The 18846-nt window shown below is 53.7% G+C and overlaps 1 long non-coding RNA gene across 2 annotated transcripts; it reads left to right on the forward strand.

Annotated features, from left to right (window-relative positions):
• The first annotated feature begins 4613 nt into the window (after window positions 1-4613).
• LOC123617932 (uncharacterized) lies at window positions 4614-16456 on the forward strand. 2 transcript variants are annotated; one of them, XR_012500657.1, is made up of 4 exons: window positions 4614-8621; window positions 9781-9891; window positions 12381-12498; window positions 12650-16456. It is a non-coding gene; the product is annotated as an uncharacterized LOC123617932 (long non-coding RNA). The 2 variants fall into 2 exon arrangements; XR_012500656.1 differs by having other exon boundaries at window positions 9781-12498.
• Window positions 16457-18846: the final 2390 nt, after the last annotated feature.

Consider the following 18846-nt stretch of genomic DNA (forward strand, 5'->3'; position numbering starts at 1 on the left):
AAAAGCAAGACGGAAACGACAGGTGTCTGCTCAGTACACCTGCCGGGACTACCTGAGGATGTGAACACCAGATCGGGCCGCATGTGACGGGCATCGCTAGGCCATGACGCTGCCGGGACTGCAGGCACAGGCGGGGCCCAGACCCAGACCTTTGGAGCAGAGATTCCAGCCAGCGGTGACTGTGCCCCCAGGGACATTTGGCAATTTCTGGAGACACTTTTGGTTGTCACAACTGAGGGAGGGAGAGATGCTACTAAACATCCCATAATGCTCAGGACAGTCCCCACGACAAAGACCCATCCTGCCCACAATGTCAAGCTTGCCGAGGGTGAGATGCTTTGATTTACAGCCACAGTGAATATTTCACTCCATTGTCTGCATGTTGCCAGAAATGACACACGGCTGGAGGCCTGGCTTTTCATCTGGGTATCGCCGGCTTCGTGCAGAACCAACACCGTGCATAAATCTCTTCTCCTATTTGCTCTCTGGCTTTTCTCACAGGAGCCTGAGCTAGGGGGTGGGGGTGGGGGCGGGGATGGGGGCCACTTTCGCCAAGAGCCGCAGAGCTCAGGGTGATACGAGACACCCTGAGATCCCGCCTGCCACAGCGCAGTGAGACTTTAATGGATGAAATTAGCAGTCTCACCAACATTAACAAATTCCTCACAGCAACTGTGACGTTTGTTTGGTAAAAGCGATCACTAGATGTGTGCAAACATTCCACGTGCTGTGGAAGGGCCCCGGGCTCTGACAAATGATAAATGAGAAAATTAGAGGCTTTGGGAAAATGTAAATATCATCCTTTGTAAGTCTGTCCTGTGGCAGGAAAAAAAAACCGTTTCCCCAAAGCAGCGAGGCCCCCCCTCCTGGTCTCTTCCCGGGAAGATGCGCGTGACTGCGGTACGCATGTAGTATGTTCACTCCTCTTGCTTCGCCTTCCGTGTCCCTACCAGCGCCTTGGCAAAATGTGGGAGGAAAAGGCTGTAGCTTCAGCTGATTTTCCTCTAATTCAGTGTTTCTCAAACTCTATTTCATTATCACCCCCTGAGGAGCCATTTCAGACTTTTTTTCTTAATCGCCCTTCATGAAATTTTAATAAGACAGGAACACCAGACAATGGTTTATGTACTGTAGGTACATCTGTGTTTTTGCACAAAGAAAGATTATTTTTCACCCACAAGAACCAAGTTCTGTGCCCCTGGGAGCAGTATAACCTTGCAGAGAATGTATGATCTCCATTCATTCATTCACCCAAACACGCAGCAGGTATGCACCTGGTGCCTACTCTGGGCCCTGGGGACATGGCCTGAGCAGAGCAGGTGGCCCCGGTCCTCATGGAGCTGATGTAGTGGGAGGAAGGACAGGAACAGATCACAGGGTGAAGATGCAGCCCATCCGATGCAGGGCGATGCCGTGGAGACGATAAAGTAGAATAATGGAAGAGGGGGTGCTGAGGTGGGCTCCAGGTTGACCAGGCCGCCAGGGAAGGCCTGGCTGATGAGGTGACATTTGAGCTGAAGCTGGAAGGAAGGGAGGGCACGGCCTGGGGTTTGGGGGAGCAGGTGTTGCAGGCAGAGGGAACAGCAGGTTCTAGATATTTCTCTACCCAGTGATGGATCATAGCTCCTGACACACATCTGAGGACCTTCAGTCCCTGAGGAGACAGGAGGGTGTCAGCCCAGAAAGGCCCTGAGTTCTCTCAGTGTCCTGTAGGCAGGGGCACCTGGGTTCTGTGCAAACAGCATTTGGGAGCCTCAGAGAGGCCCAGGTCCCGGCTGAGGGCAGGAGTGGGCACAGGGAACTCAGCCCTGACCCCACTGTTACTAACTTAGGTCCAGCTGCTCGCCACTCGAAAATCAATACCCAAGGGGCAAGTGTTGGTGGAAAGGAAAGTTGCTTTTAATCAGAAGGCTGGCAATCTGGGGAGAAGGCAGACTCATGTCCCCGCAAAGCCATCTTCAAAGTTTTCAAGGGAAAAGGGGAAGTAATCTCAGTAAATCACTGAGATAGGGGGTGGGACTCAGATCCATCCCCCACTGCGTGCAGGTTTGTCCACGCCTTGTGATGTTTCTTTAGATGCTGTCTTGTTCACATAGTTCGTTTGTGAGATCACTGAAGGGGAAGCTGGGAAGAGATCTAGTCCTCTGTTAATTACTGACTCTCCACTTCTACCTCTTTGATCTCCAGAAAGAACCAACAGGTTAGGCAAGGTATTGTGTGATCAAAAGATCTGAAAAGTGCCCTTGGGCCAGAGATGAGTAGAGCCTTGGAGTGCCTGGTTTAAGGTTAGTTACAATACAGTTTTGCTACAGTGACAAGAAAAGGGGTTTCCTGCTGAGGGCAGTTTCCTGCAAAGAGCTGCTTACAGATCTACCTAACCGCCCCCATCAGATATCATTCCATTTCTAGGGGATTAGGGACAAAGGTCTACCTTCTGTAAGTGCTTCGTGCTGTGAAAGGGTGTCAAGGTCTTAGTGTGAAAGGTATCGACGAGGGTTTGAAGCATCTCTTTGCTGACAGTTTTAAAGTTGCCCCCTTACATATACAGGCAGAACAAGCTACAATTATTTTGATGCCCACAAAGACACAGACTATTATGAGCAATAGTGTTAACCCATTCTCTTAAAGCCAGTTCTCAAAATCCTGCTGGCCGTCGATTCAGTGCTGCCCAAGACGGAACGGCGTGCGTCGTGGCTGCAGTCTGGTCCTCACGCAGTTGGCTTGTTCCCTCAGGGGGGCACTTACACTATCTGTGAGACAGCTCAGGAAGGCGCATCAGACACTGAGCGTGTGGCTCCGTTGTTCTAATCCTTAACTGCCTGAACCTGCTCTTTTGTGACTCAGGGAGGCCTGGGAGACTTCGGCTTTTCTACAAACAAGAGTCAGGGGTCATGGAGGGGCCTTTGTACTTGGGGGCGGTGGGGGGAGGGCTACAAAATTCTGCGCAGTTTCACAACCACCACCAGTGCCCGGAAATATAGGACATAGGCTGTGACTTAAAACATACTTTAAGCATGATGTACGGCCCCTGCTTGCATAAACACGGCGGGTTCCTCAGATCCACCCCCCCCAACCCCCTCAAAGCACGGTGCCAGGGTAATTAAGAGAAGCATTTCCTTTTTCTAACTTGTTACTCTTTCCTTCAGGCACTGAGGCAGTTTGGGATTAAAACGTCAGGAATATGATGTCACGACAATAAGCAGACGACTGGTCCAGCGTGGAAGAAGGGGCACCTGCAGGGCAGCAGAGCAGCGGGGCAGCAGGTTCAATACCAGCCAGGGGCACCAGTCCTAATCCCTGGAACTTGTAAATGGGACCTTACTGGAGAGTCTTTACACGTGGAATTAAGGATTCTGAGATGCGATGATTACCTAGGTCATCCAGGTGAGCCCTAAATGCCATCAGTGTTCTCATGAGACGGAGGCAAAGGGGGACGGTGCAGGGGAGGCAGAGACCATGTGGGAGGGAAGGACAGATCTGACTCCAGGCTAGATCTATTTCTTTCACTTGAACCTCTGGATCTATTGCTTTTGCTTCCAGTTAAGAATGTTGCCTAGAATCTGAAATACACAGGAGAGCCCATTCTCAAGGCTCTGACCTTTAAGGGTAGCACACTTTTCCATTCATAAAGAGATTTAAAAGTTGCAGAACAGAGAATAACATTTGTCTTGTTGGAGGTTTACAGGAACATCGTGACCTCTGTGAACAGCTGCAGGAACAAAGGATTCCAACACCAAGAAGTTTGCAACAAACCAACCACACTCTCTCCCCCTTTTAGGATAAAAGAAGCCTGAATTCTAACTTGGGGAAGATGATTCTTTGGGACACTAGTTCACCATCTTCTAGGTCTGCTGGCTTTCAGAATCAAGTTGCTATTCCTTGCCCCAGCAACTCGTCTCTGGATTTACTGGCCTGTTGTGCAGTGAGCAGTATGAGCTTTGACTCGGTAACAATTGGGGTGATGCAGCCACAAGCCCAGGAGTCCCCCCAGGAAGCCACTAGAAGTTGTAGGAAACAGGCATGGATTCTCCCCTAGAACTTCCAGAGGGAATGCGGCCCTGAGGATTTCGGACTTCTAACCTCCAGCTCAGTGAGAGGATGAACTGTTGCTTTAAGGCACCACCTTGGTGGTAATTTGTTACAGCAGCCCTGGGAAGCTGATCCAATCAGAAGGAAAAGCTGCGTTTACTTGGGCTGAGACACAGGAGAGGCAGGAGGCAAACACACGGGCCTCGGCTCCCTGCCAGTGGGGAATGGCCTTTGCTACTGGGCCCTCGGTGATTTAATTAGTCCAGAAACACCCCCTCGGGTGGGCAGGAGGTGAGAAAGACCACTGAGATACAGGGAAGGTAAGGATCCTTCCAGGGCCCTTTGGGATTTAACCACAGAGGAGAGACAAACAGCCAAGGGCCCAGATGCCCCTGGAGGGCTCAGTACAGGAGGTTTCATCTAAGACCAGCCTCTCTTTCATTCATTTATTCACGATTTTCTGAGCAAATATCATGCCAGGCACTGTTCTAGGCCCTGGAATACAGCCCTGACCTGGTCCTTAACCTCACAGGGCGAACTTTCTAAAAAATGAGACACAATAAACACTTAAATAAAATAACAAGATTGATAAAGATGGTGACGCTGCTCTGCAGGATAGAAACTGGGTGTTCAAGAAGGGAACAGAGGCCACGCTGGACAGAGAGTGATAATTCACTGGGAAGGGCGGGCAGCTAATCCAAATGACTCAACCCAGAACAGATACGGAAGGAGGTGGGGATGCTTGGGAGCAAACACCTGCTTTGCTAGTTCAACAATAATCCATGAAATGTTCTTAAACCATAAAGCATGAAGCTGGCTCCACTGGTTCCACACCCCAGGCTGGGTTTATTTGAAACCTGACTCCTCCCCTCCCCTCCCCTCAACTGGAGACTGCTCAGGGGCAGCCACCTCTCCTTCGGGGGCAGGAGATTCAGAAGTGACCCGGGAGGCAGCGGACAGACACATGCAGAACGTGGGGCACCCGCGGGGCGGCGAGGCAGGGGCATGAAAAGTAAGCTGAAGGGAGTGGGTCACAGCAACCAGGAGACTTCAGAGCCTCAACCACCAGATGCCCGGCAGCCCTTGTTTGAATCCTGATTCTAGAAAAGCAACGAGAAAACGGCGTTTGTGAGACAACAGGAGAAACTTGACCTTTAGATAAGGATGTGGCAGCTCCGATAGAAAACACCCACAGGAGGTCTGGGATTTGGCGGAAAGAGGGGAGAGAGCTGGAGGGTGCAGGGCAGGTCTGGTCACTGTTGAATCTGGGTGATGTGTATACGGCGGTACATTATAACTTTCTGGTTGAAATATAGGTGATAATTGCTTAGTTGTACTCAGTTTATTATCTGATTGCTGTTTACTTGTGGAAGAATTGTAGGATATTGCAAAACACAGATCAGGAATCTCCCTTCTGTCCTTTTGGCTCCTCTGCACGATAACCGGCAAGAACAGGGCATTTCCCGCGAGCCTGAGCCACAACTCTAGGAGTTCCCGCTCCTTCTGCAGACTCAGCCCTGGAACCTACAGCCAAGCCCCGCATGCCAGGGAGGGATTTTATTTACCCTCCATCTGAAGCTAGCAGCTTGCTCATTACAGAAATCTCCTGGCTGACAATTTTATGCAGAGCTGAGCACAACAGCCGGGGCCTGTCACCCCAGCTCTCAAGAGAAGGTCCAGGGGTATTTTCAGGCAGAAATAATGGACAGTGCAGGTTTTAAACAGATATGATTTCTCTCTGGGACGGCATCCAGGCTGGAGCTGTAGGAGGGCAATCCCAGGCTCCCGGCCAGTGAGGAGGTTGCTGCTACCTCGGTGGCGCGTCTGCAGGGAGGACCGGGAGGCTCCGCCTGTGCGGTGACGGGAGGTGTGGTGACCCCCATCGGGCACAGGAAAACGCAGCTCACGCAGGCTGCCGAGGGAGCGTGTCTGTGTCCCCCAACAGAGGGTGGAGATTTGGGATATTTCTGTGGAGTTTGAACCACAAGATGGTTAACTGGGGCGACTCAGAGCCCAGGTGGAATGCTTGCAGGAAGAATCACGTGGTGAGGCTGCCTTTATTACTCTAAAGCAGGAATCTGTTTGCAAAGATATGAATTATGTACCTTTGATTGAAAACAGCTGCACACAAAGGCAAGCCTTTTTCGCCAGTTCATTGGACTGTGACAGACCCGCCACGTCCACCAGGGGCTTCTTTTTCACTAACAGGACCCTGGAGGTCACACACTCCCTAAACCTTGTCCGGCCCCCCCACCGCTGTGCCCGTGTGACACCGGGAGGGGGAAGCCGGCAGCTGCTGGGGACCCCAGGAAAGCCCCGTTGTCCTGTTTCAGGATCTTCCTCCCCTCGCCTCCTCCTCCCCTCCCCCCCCAGCTTGGGGCAGACAAGAGATTGAGGAGCAGCAGCATCTGCAGCCGTGGGGACCCCGCCAGTAAAGGCAGCAGCCAAGGATGGAGACAGAACAGCAGAAGGAGCCAGCCCCTGGTGCACCGTGCGGCCCTGCGCCAGCCCTGGACCGATTAACCCCGTGCAAGGCCAGCCACCCGGGGCTAAGTAAGGCCCTGGACCTGCTGTCTGTGGATCAATGCTGAGCACAGTCCTGGCTAGAAGTGCGGCCACAGCTGGCCCTCGAGAACCGAGGCCCTGAGGTCCGCTCACCTATGAGCTGGGTTCACAGCAGTGGGGGGGGGGTGTCTCCAAACTCACTTGTTCTAGGATGGAGACTGAATGCAGCCATCACCCGACACCCAGTGAGCACCTTCACAGACATAAATTCCCAGGTCGGCTGGAGTATTCAAAAACAAATCCAGAGTTAGGGAAACTTCCTCTGCTGCCACCATCTGCAGCTTCTCGATTCTCTGGAAGTGTGACGTGTTCCCCTGCATGTCCCTGTTGTGGAGAGGACGTCTCCCGGGCATCCTCCAGCATCCACTTCCCCTCTTGAACGAAGAGAACCTGGCTGTCATTTGAGAATTCACCTTCCTGCCTCAGCCCAGGTGTTTGGGGTGGGCAGACAAAGAACCCCAGGCCCAGGAGGCACATGAGCCCGGCCTGCCAGCGATGGGTTCAGTGATGGGACCTAAGCTGGCCAGTCAGGGACTTGGGGCTCTCGTGGCATCTGCTCTTGTACCTGGACTTGAACCTGAGCCAGTGTGGGGCTGGAGCTGTGTTGGAGCCGTGCGCAGGGCGCCTGCAGCCGCCAGGCCTGAGTGGAGTCTGGGTGGAGCCAGCTCCCCGATGGGGACAGTGGACATTTAGAGTCCAGGGGACAGCATCCGACACCTACCCAGCTCTGCCTGAAGACCAAGCACCACCCACAAGCCTCCTGATGCCTTGGCCTGAGCCTCCCGAGTCAGGTGTCTGTCACTTGTCACCGAGCAAATCCTGCAGAAAATTCAATTTGGGGTGAAAACTCCGCTGGCCCCTTGGGAAACCTCTAACCTGCCCAGAAACCAGGAGAACACTTACACCCGCTGAGTTTTTTTCTTTTGCGAGTCTTTCCCACTGCCACATGGGGTCATCTTTATGGACGAATTCAGTGACCTGTCAGGGAACCCGTACCACGGCTGTCTCTGCTCACTTCCTGCCAGGAGAGCACACATGGGTCTGTTTTAAAATCTCAGTGATACAATTATTCCCTGCGTGTGCAGAAACGGAAGGTTCTTACTTGCAGAGAGAATTGTAGGCACCTTGATTTCTGAGGTTTTGTTAAAAGCAAGCCTGCCTCGGAGCCCCTTGCCGGGAGGTCACACTGTTGTTGCAGCTGCTCCGGGGGTCCTCCCTGCATCCCAGTGTCCAGGTCCCCCGGGCGGGGCTGCACCCCATCCCCTTGCCAAGGCAGCTGAGCTCCCACCAAAGGATCTGTTTCTGGGGATCAAAAAGGCAGGGGCAGCTCTGTCTGCAGAGCTCCAAGGAGCAGGGATCTCAGGCGTCTCTTTGCTAAACTGAAGCAGCTCCTTCTTGAAGGGGCGAAATGTGCCGAAAGCCCAGAGAAAGTCTCCTAGTGGAGGCGCTAACAGGCCGGACGCCAGCGCCTCCGAAACTGGCCTGGAGGAGCCACCCTCACAGACTACAAGTGTCAGGTCCCGGGTGAGGCTGGGCGGGGTCCTCCTAACAGCTCCTCTGTTCTGTCCACGAATGACCTCCACTGATGGGCCGCGGCCGCTTCTGCTTTCTGGGGCCCCATCCGCTGCAGGCCTCGGGGCTGGGTCCACGTGCTAACTCCTGGAACGTGGTGCTTCACTGGCACCCAGCCGCTCCCCGCCTGGCAGCAAGTGGTCCCCAGAGCATCACACGCCTCCCCTTTCAGTGACCTGGCCTCCTTCCAGGCCCTGTAGTTTATGGTCGCCCAGAGAGGATGTGTTTCCCTCCCCCGGCACCTGACTGTTACAGTTACCCACTCTGTTTGCTTGTGGCATTTGTTGTCTTCTGAAACGTCTTGTGTGTTGATTTATTTACCTCCTGACTAGGACATGAGCTCCCTGAGGTCGGGCTGCATCTGTCTGGTTCTCTGTCACTTCCCTGGAGCCCAGAACAGCGGTCGGTACCAGAAGGAGCTCAGTAAATGGAAGATGACGTGGACGAGCGGAGGAGTGAGTGAGCGTGGGCCTTTGGTCAAAGCTCTAGTATTTACTTCTTTCCTGCCCGACACCTCTTCCAACCTGATGACTTGCTGGACTCAAAACCTAGTCTGTCTGGCCAGTGTTGTCCAAGAGAACTTTCTGTGATGGTGAAAACATGGCTTACCTGTGCTGTCCAATATGGTACCCATTAGCCACATGCGACTGCAGGCACTTGAAATGTGGCCAGTGTGGCTGAGGAGCTGAATTTTAAATTTATTTAATTTTATTCACATGAACTTCAATAGCTGCAGGTGGCCAGTGGCTATCGCGGAGGACAGCACAGGACTCCATCCTCAGGGTCATTCCCTGCCGTGTTCTCTGGGTCTCGCCCTCCTGTCTGCCTGCCTATCCTGTCCAGACCCCCAGCTCTCACCTCCCTGCCCTCGGCTTGGGGGTTGCCAACCTCCGGCCAGGTGGGCACCTCGTTCACCTTTGGTTCAGGGCTGGTTCAGGAGCCCACAGGGATTGGCACCAGGTCTCATGCTGATTGGAGCCTCTGAGGCCACCTCAGTCTGGACTTGGGTCAGAGGTTTCCCAAGAACACAGGACACATACGAACCTCCTTCTGGCAGCCTGGGCTTCCCCACAGAAGACCCCAAAAGCTCTAGAAACCTCTGAGACTAAAAGGGGTGTGGGGTGTGTCAGCCAGGACTCCTGATCACAAGAGACAGAACACTGTGCGAACTGACGTGAGCCGAAATAAAAAGCCACTCACTACAGAAAGGTCATGGTCCAGGCCTACTGGGCTGCAGGCACAGCTGGATCCTGGGGTGAAATGACATCATTCTTCAGGTCCCTTCCTCCTGGGTCAGCTCTATTCCCGGTCACATGTTTCTCATGAGGTTGCAAAGATGCCCCAGCACTCCCACTGGCCCAGCACGCATGGTAGAAAGAGAAGCCTCTTTCCCAATATTCCAGCAAAAGTCCCGGGACCGACTCAGATCAGATAAACTGGGCTCACAGACCCACCTCCTGATGGTAATCGTCCGGCCTCTTCCAGCCCTCCCCTCCCTGCTCCCCGGCCCTCCCCCCGCACAACTGGAGCCAATGTCCTCACCACAGAGGACACAAGGTGGGTGAAGCCATGAGGATGTTTGCACCCAAAGTCACTCGTGCTAACCTTTCACAGGTGGTTCTCGCCACCCGTTGGGGGAAAGACAGTCGCCCCCTCACAGCGCTCAGGAGGCAGCGTGTTTGCATCAAAGCCCGTTGGAGGCCGCTCGTCCGCCTCTCAGTCCAGGTGAGCGTGAGCAGCAGGAGCGAACGCGCTTCCGGGGCCGCCCGGGGGCCGCGTCCTGTGCCCCGGGCTTCGCTTGCAGCGAGCTGGTTCTGGCGGTCAGAGCGGTCGAGCGTGCGCGACTTTCCACGGTTCCCCCGACACGACCCCCTCGCTTCTCTAAACCGCTCCCACGGCCGCCCGCTCCTTCCGCAGGTATTTACTGAGCCGCTGCCGAGTGCCAGGCCGGTGCTGGCCCCGGAGGCGGGGAGTGACCTGCCGGACACGGCTCGGCCCTCACAAGGCTCACGTCGGGGGAGGGAGGTGCGCGGGAGACCCACACCCAGGGGACCCGGGCGCCATCCGCGCGCTTTCTGGTCCCCTTTGTAGAGCCCGGCAGGCAGAGCACAGACACCCTCTGGCTGTAGGCCGTGCAGTGTGCTTTTTATAAACCTTGGTGATTTACAAGTAAGGTGTAGCGGACAACGGTGGGGGCGGGCACGGAGGGAGGTTTATGAGGAAAGACAGAGAACAGCACGGAGGAGCCAACTTCCCCATCAGGGGCTTAGGGCGGACAGTCCTCAGGTCCCAGCTTAACGGACAAGGTAAGAGGGGCATCCTCTCATCAAGGTTGTACAGCTGGCCAACAGAAGAATTCAGAATAAAAATGCACTTAATACGTCTCAGGATGGTGAAAGAAAGGTGAGCTGTCACAAAAGAAGGAAAAATTTTCATTTTTCACAGCAGGAGAGCCAATATATAGTTTCTAGAAATGGCCATCCTGGAGATCGGGATACGCGTCACCTGGAATAGTGGTGATACCCACAGACAGCCCCGAAATGGCAGGAGTTACAAGGGAATAAATGGCCTCAGGGAGACAAAGAATCTCACTTTTCCTTTACTACCACGCTCCACTGGGCGGTTTTTTTAGGGTCATTTATTTGCATGTTACTCCAAAAAAAAAAAACTAAAAGTGGTGCATGTTCTATGTAAATGCGGGGCGTGGTCCGGAAGCATATGAAGCGGGTGATTCCCATCTCTGGTGAGTCTATCCCCTCCCCACCATCACCCACCTCCCTGAGACCACTGTGAACAGCAGGGCATCTGATGGGATACATGGGGTGACAGTGGACACTGTTCTGTCCTCTACAAGCATTTATGGAGTGACTGCTGTGTGCATTGCACTAACACCTGTGTGGTCGGCAAAATGGGTGGGAGAGGATCTTTCTTTCAGGGGCTTTGCCACCTGAGCGGCCACCTCACTGTGAAAGGATTCCAGTCGCCCAGGCTGCAGGGACTTCCAGGTCTTCCCTTCCAGCACTCTGCTGATGCAGGAATTCTGTCTTAACATCCAAGCCAAGTGCCACCCACCTCTTGATTGCTCCCCTTGACAGAGAGCCCACTTCCTCCACAGGTAGCTCTCCACCCATCGTTAGAGAGCTTGGTTGGAAAGTTCTTCCACATGTTAAAAAGGAACCCAGGTTCCTACACCCAGGCAGGGGCCAAGATGCAGCAGGTGGATTTAGTCCCAGCCAGGATCTCCATTCCCCTCCCCAGCCACCCAGGTGAGCCTAGAATCCTTGTCAAATGGGGGGCTTGCTGTGAAGGCAGTTTCCAAAGGCCCCTAGGAGCCCCCACCAGGGGGACTGCCCCACCCAAGCCCCAGCCCTAGAGAAATCCTGGAGCTGCCCTGCCCACAACATCTGACCATCATCTAGGCTCTGAGAACTGCGACCCCCTGGCTGGGGCAGAACACCCTAAGCACCAGTCAGCCTCTCACAAGGACAGATGACCCTCCAGCTCGTATCCAAACCTTGAACGCAGCCACCCGCCTGCTTCAGGGGCCCTGTGCCCTGGGCAGCTGTTAGCTGGTGGGTCCTGGGCTGGACACTCCCCTTGGGTGGTTCACAGGACAGATCGGGGAGCAGTGCTTTAGCCCTGGGGTGTGGCCAGCAGGGGAGGATGCATGGGAGGAGGAGGAGAAGAGCCTCTTTCCTGATGGGGGAAGAAGGTCCAGAGACCAAATTTACAGCCCTGAACAGAGTCCTGCCTCACCCTCCATGTCAACCCTCTGCACCACTACCTGCAAGCTGGCAGCTTGGGGGGGGGGCAGGCTCTGTCCCGCTTGCTGTTCCATCTTCCTGGGCTGGTGTTCTCATCCTGGTGGCCCAAGGTGGCTCACCACCACGTCCACCTTCCAGCCAGTGAGGAGGGGAAGAGAGGAGGGGAGACTGTCACTGTGAGGGCACAGCCTGGAAGTGCCCTCTGCTCAGACCCACTGCTCCTCTTTCCATCCCTCTGGCCCCAACTCAGTCACTCGCTACTTCAAGCTGAGGGACTATTCTGAGCAGCCCTGCATCCAGGTTCTGTCCCTATAAAAGAAGGGACAAGGGACATGGAGGGGCAGCGAGACATTCCTGCTTAGACACATTCAGCCAAGATAGATTATCTCACCACAAGACCACCCAGGCCTTGCCAGGCTCAAGGGGAATTCAAGCAAATGTTGTCCACAGAAGTCAAGCCCCTTCCACGTCTGCGTCCAGCTGGGGCCGCACCTGCATGGAAGCCAGGTCTCTATCCAGCTTGAGCACATCCAGCTCCACCACTGACTGGCTGTGTGACCACAGGAAGGTAAGTGGCCTCCCTGTGCCTCACTTTCCTTATCTGTAGAATGGGGGTGATAGTGATTGCAGGTGGGTATCGCTATGAGCATTAAGTGAGTTAGTTCATGTGAAAGATTTAGAACAGAGCCTGCGTGGACTGAGTGAGCACCCATCCACAGCGCTCCCCCGGGGCGAGCGGTCCTGCGCTCTGCGGAGCCGGTGCCCTGACTCCTGCCAGGTGTGAGCAGCAGCTGGGACACCGTCGCTTCATTCCCCTCCCGATCTGAGCAGAAAAGCACTCTGATGTGCGTCTCTCTGTCTCTGAGCCTCCCAGCAGTCTGAGAGGTGAGTGTTCCGGCATCAGCCCCATCTCACAGGGGAGGAAACCTTGACCCAGAGAGGAGGCGTCGCCGTCCCACCGTCAGGGGGCCAGTAAACGACCAGGCCGGGTGGTGAGCCCAGGACTTCGGATGCCCGGCTCGCCCACGGAGTCCTTCCCCCGTCACGTGCCGGGTAGCACCCCGTGCCAGGGGCCACTGGGGGTGCTGGGCACACGGGGTTAGTGGGACAGGCAGGTCCCTGCTTCCTTGGAGCTCACTCAGTGAGGAGGGGGCTGCTGTGGGAAGGGTGGGCAGGGTGGGCAGGAGGGGCTCGGTGAGGAGGCGACAAGGTGACAGCTGGCGGAGCCTGGAAGGTGAGAAAGAGCAGCCCTACAAAGGGCTGGGGGACAGCATCCCTGCAGGATGAACGGCTGGGACAAAGGCCCTGGGCAGGGATGAACCTGGCACGTTCGTGGCACAGAAGGAAGGTCAGTGAGTCCAGGGGAAGGAGGGGAGTGGGGTGGACAGGCCCCCACTTGACCCCACGGCCTGTGCTTCTGGAAGCATCTCTGAGTCTTCAAGCATCTTTTCGGGGCCGAGAACACCCCACATGGGGCAGGAAGGGCTCGCTGTGGGGGTGGGGTGACGAGGGGGCACGTCTCTGATGACCCTGCTGGAAGCCCAGAGCTGTCCAAGCCGCCCGCCTCGGCCCAGGCTGGGTCCTTCCTCGCCAGGCCTCCGCCGTCTGGTTGGGGCATCGCAGCGTGAGGAGCAGGAAGTGTGACTGCCACAGCGACACCTGCTTCCAGATTTCCTGACTCAGGTGGCAGCCCGTGACGGGCTGCCCTGTGCCAGTGGTGGGGACACTGACGAGGGGGTTCCCGCCCTTTTCGATTCTCTTCTGGTTCTGCCCATGTGAAAGCAGGGTGTTTGACTCAGACTTCTTTTCTCTGTCTGTTTGGCTTTTATACTTTCCAAGCAAGATACAAAGACAGAATATATGCATAATGCAGAATTACAACCCTTGGATCTTTCTAACTTTATCCCTGCAATCACCCAAATATTCATGCAGTTAAAGAACACCTTTGTATAATAAGACACTCTTTGGGGACAGTAAAAGGACGATGGCTCACAGGAATGGAAGGCACTTCACCAAATTACCAAATTTAGTTCTGTGTGTATCTGCGTGTCCCCGTGGTGGGCTTGCCCGTAACAGCACCACACAGACTCACTGGTCGCCCTGTGCGCATTTACACAACACGTAACTTTGCATCACAAAAACGCCCAGTGATGTCAGAGGCGCCGTGAATCACGGCAGCGGCTCCGGGCCTGGTATCCAGGAGACCTCAGCTGGCTGCTAGGTCACCGTCCCCGCTGTGAGACCCGGTGGCCGCATTGGAGCCTCCAGTTGAAGGGAACTAAATTACATCCAGGGTGACCCACATTGTGCGGCAGCCAATGACCCAGTTAACCTCTGGTTAATTTTCTGCCTCTCGGTGTCCTGGGAACGGGTGGTGTTTACTCCGGTTGGGACAAACCTTTATGAATGTGTGTTAGCGCACAGGCGGGCTGGCTGTTCCGGGCCGAGTGTTTTCATAGAAACCGGCCACTGGGCCAGGGCCCCGCTGAAGTTGCAGAATAAGAATGAGGTTCTTTTCTTTACCCTCTCTCCCGCCCTGATTTGCATGACTAAGCTTTCTGCTTTTCTTTTTAATGTGTTTGTTTTTTGATTATTGATCTGTCTCCTACGTACGGAGGGACAAATTATTTGCCCACCGGGCAGTGGTCTAAATTTGGCAGAAGCCTCAGCTGTGTCTGCAGCAAACTGGAGCCTGACGGCCCTGCTTGTCCCAGGAGAGGCTATTCCGGGAGGAGAATATACAGGGGTGTAATGACAGAATTACACTGGTCTCCAGCAGACTCATGAAGGGGGATCTTGGCATAGGAAGGCTTGATTGATAAGAAAGAAAGAAAAAAAAATCCTCTTTTGTGGTTTAAAAAAAATCTAGCTCAATTTAACAAAAAGCTCACAAGTGTCTCTAAATGAGGCTGTAGCTTCCCTGGGGAAAGAGAAGCCATTACTGATTCTTTAAAATGTGGGTCTCAATTCTAGCAGACCCAATGTCACCTTTTTTAAACAAATATTTTATAATTTCCATGTTAGTATCTTGAAATGAAATTCATAGATAATATAACTTTGCCTACATGTTTTTAAAGAACTCGATGTAATGCCCTAACTATAACATAAAGACAAATATAAGAAAAGTCATTTATGTACAGTAATTTGCAATCAAATAATGCATATTTCAACCTGAAAATGCTCTGGCATGACCACGCGAGAACTGACGAAGCTGTCAACGCAGACGGTATCAAGCGTGTTGAGTCAGCATCTCAAATACCAAGAGACGCATCACTCGCTGGGAGGGACGCGATGGTTCAAAGGAATGACTCACCACTGGCAAACTTTCCTGAACAAAACAAATACAAGCTTCCCTTGATTTACACCCTGGTTGCTGTCCCAGGAAGCTCGGTGAATACTGAGACAGTGCAAGACACATTAGTATTGCTTCCACGTGAAATGGATTTTCCTTGTGGGGCTCAGAGTATTTACTGTAAATAGGGTTTACTTACATTAATGCCCAGAGAGATATTCAAAACTGGTGCGAGAGGTAAGACAGCTCTGCAGGGGGCGGGCCTGGCCTGTGGTAACCCGCTGCCCCCAGCCCCCACCCCCAGCTGCACACCACTAGCACACAGTCCATCACTGTGCCACAGAAATCACCTCTTAGGGGGCAACACCCCCGCTCGGTAACCCCTGCCCTGTGGGTCAGCACACACATCACAGAGGCTGAAACCCACCGGCATCTCCATCTGAAGTTCCTCTTGCGTGTGGGCCTTTCCCTGGTTGGCTGGCTGTCCACCCCACCCAGAAGGACGGCCACCCAAGGACACTTCAGCTACCTCAGGCCTCCCCGCTCCTGCCCCCACCCCAGGCAAAGAAGAGCAGAGTCCTCAAACCCTGTCCCTACAGAGGGAGCTGGCCTCCTGGTGTTCGCGGGTCCAGGTACAGGCATCTCGCAGTATCTGCAGCGGATTGGCTGCAGGACCCCCTGCAGATGCCAGAATCCAGGGATGCTTGGGTTCTTTACAGACCACCCTCCACATCCACAGGTTCCAGCCAAGGTTGCTTGAACCCATTTATTCTGAGAAGCTGCCTGCGCCTCTGTTCCCACCTCCCCAGGGGCCCCAAACCCTCCCTCCCAACGTGAGGGATTTGGGAAATCCCTCACCACCAGTTCTGCCTTGTGGGTCTTGAGAGTCTAGCAAGGGGTTTTTTTCCTATTTATCACTTTGTTTACTTGTTTATTATCTTAATTACCAACACTTTATCATGACACCTGCACGAGTCAAGATAAGAATGGCCAACCCAGCCACATCGCACCAATGCAGTGCACTTCTGTGAACATGGTCAGTTTTCACACACAGGTAGACTCTGATTGTCCACATCTTCTCCCAGTACTCCATCACGCCCCGCTCCTTTCCAAGTCTGCTCGTGTTCACCCCCACTCCCTGTCTCCTTCCCCTTCCCCCTCACCCTCAAAGTGAACAGCCAAAGTGCCTTCCGACATGCTCCCAGACTCACACACAGACACACACTGAAAGGGATTTTTTCGACCTCTCTTTGTAAGAATTTGAGTAAAATACAATTTTACTACATAAATTACTCTGCACTGTGCTTTCTTAATCCTCAATATAGTATGGGCTTTCCCCGGATCCAACTTCACATTTTGAAATATCTGTCCAACATCCCGTAGTGGGAATACACTACACTTTAATTAGGTTGTTTTCAGAGTCTGTGATCAACTGTAATCGGCTATGATCAGCATGGTAATAAGTATCTCCAAAGATATGCCCTTGTAGGAGGGAGCTTTTGTTTCTACGGGATACAGTCCTAAAAATAGGGTCTGTGGGCTGGAGAATATGCATGTGTTCAAGTCAGAGGTGTTGGAGTGATGAATTCTGCTGGGGGCAAGATAGGACAGGATTCTTGGTGGAAAAGGCATCTGAGGGGGTTTTGAAGGACAAGGAGGGCATGTGGGCAGGGAAGAACAGTCCCCGGAGTGGCCCTAGGGTGGTCCCTGAGGCAGATGACAGGACCCCACTGTGCAGCAAGAGAAAGAAATCCACAACCAGAGACCTCTGTCTCACTGGCTGGGCTGACGTGACCTGACCTCGCGGGATTTTACTCTTTCCTTTCCTCTGCCTGATCCTTTCCTGTCCGGATCCACAATAAGATAACAGCTGCACCTGGATCTTGTGTCTGAACGATTTTAATAACGCACAGGAAATTGGGTGGCTTAGGGGCGCGGCGTCGGAGGGCGAGCTGTCACCGCGTGGACAGACCAGGTGGACGGGGAGAGCCAAGGGCAGGAAGGAGAAGGGCCCGCGGGGATGGGAACAGAATACCTCGGTGGGCTCCAACTATCCACACTAAATTCAGCACCCCGAACATTTTCTTCTTGTCGGAAGTTTCCAGTAGAGGAGGAATAGGTAGGTACCCCCAAGCAGTGAGTTGAAAACGAAGGATTGGGTCCCTTGCTTTCCTGGTGAGGACAGAGCTTCTCTCCACTGGGGCTTCGAGCCTGACTCCAGCCCCGCCCACCTCCCCCCTGACTCTGTGCACCCTGCTGTGTGGCCACATGGCCCTGCTGTCCCCAGGATGTACCCAGGTGACGTCCCCTCCCCAGACTTGTGCTCACTGCTCCCTCCACCCCATCTTCACCTGCCGATCTCTGCCTCCACACTTGGCCTTGGCTCTCACAGCGGGTCAGAGGGGCTTTCCCACCAGACGCTGTATCTAAGGGGTCCCTACGCTGCTGGCCCCCCCACCCTGCCACTAGTCAATCACTGTTGTGTTTCTTCATAGCACTGTCACCGTTGTAAGTATTCTGAGTGTATCTTCAGTGTGAGCTCCGGGAGAGCAAGGATCTCACCTCACCTGTTGGCCTCTCTCCCCCAAACACCTGCAATGTGCCAGGCACACGGTTCAGGTGCTCAATGAATCAGTCTTTGTTTGGTAAATGAGTGAATGAATGCATGAGCAAACAAATGAATACATGACTTGGTCACTAGCTTCTCAGTGAACCTTTGTGGCTGAATCATTTTGCCCTAGAATTGCTGTTTTTCCTCTCAGCCTGTGTGGAGCCCCACTTCACTGGTCATCGGGCCTGACTGGCACCCACAGAGCCCCCACAGCATGGTGGGTGCTGCTTGTGCCCTGACAGCGTGAAGTCAGGTGTCCAGGTGACAGGAAGATTCATGGAAATGTGCCCACCTCTCTTTGCCTGGATGTCTTGGCGTTGGGCAGCTTCAATCTTAGGTGACAAAGTCAAGCTGTCCCTTCTCCCTCCATGCCACTCTAGCCCGTGTTACCCTAGGATGAAAGCTCATCTCCTCCACAAATCCGAGGAAATGGAAACATTTCCCAGTACTGTTTCCAGTGCCCAGAAAGGCCCTCGTGGTGTTTTCTGCTTTTCTTTACCACATGAGTCATCGAGCACCAGATCCCAAGCACGTGTGCTCAGCAGTCACACAGTGATGCCATGAGTGAACGTAAGTCGTTTGTTCTGGTTTCTCTTTCCGTGCCGCTGCTAGATGGAGAGCCCCCTGAAGGCAAGGGCTGGGTTTTGGGTGTCTTTGTGTCTCCCTTTCCTAAGGCAGGAGCTCAACAGACATCTCAGATGTGATGTGATTTGTGAGGGACATGAAGAGCTGCGTGTCATCATCTAGAAAATTTGGTCACTCCTGGAGTAACCCCCACAGAGCGATCACTTTCTTCAGCAACAGATCTTTGTTTTGGTCTTGCATTTTTCCATCACAAATATTTCAAGCCAGTCAAAAACTAGAAGGAAGGAGGTAATGAACTATGGTCCCATCGGCCAGCTCTGTGAAATCTTACACTGTATTTGCTTCAGATGTTTTTTTCTTTTAAAATAAAACGCGCAGCTTGATTAAAGCCCCGTGCCCTCTCCGCACCCTGGCCCCCTCCCCCTCTG

This window comes from Camelus bactrianus, chromosome 19 (assembly GCF_048773025.1).
Source record: "Camelus bactrianus isolate YW-2024 breed Bactrian camel chromosome 19, ASM4877302v1, whole genome shotgun sequence".
Lineage (NCBI taxonomy): Eukaryota > Metazoa > Chordata > Mammalia > Artiodactyla > Camelidae > Camelus > Camelus bactrianus.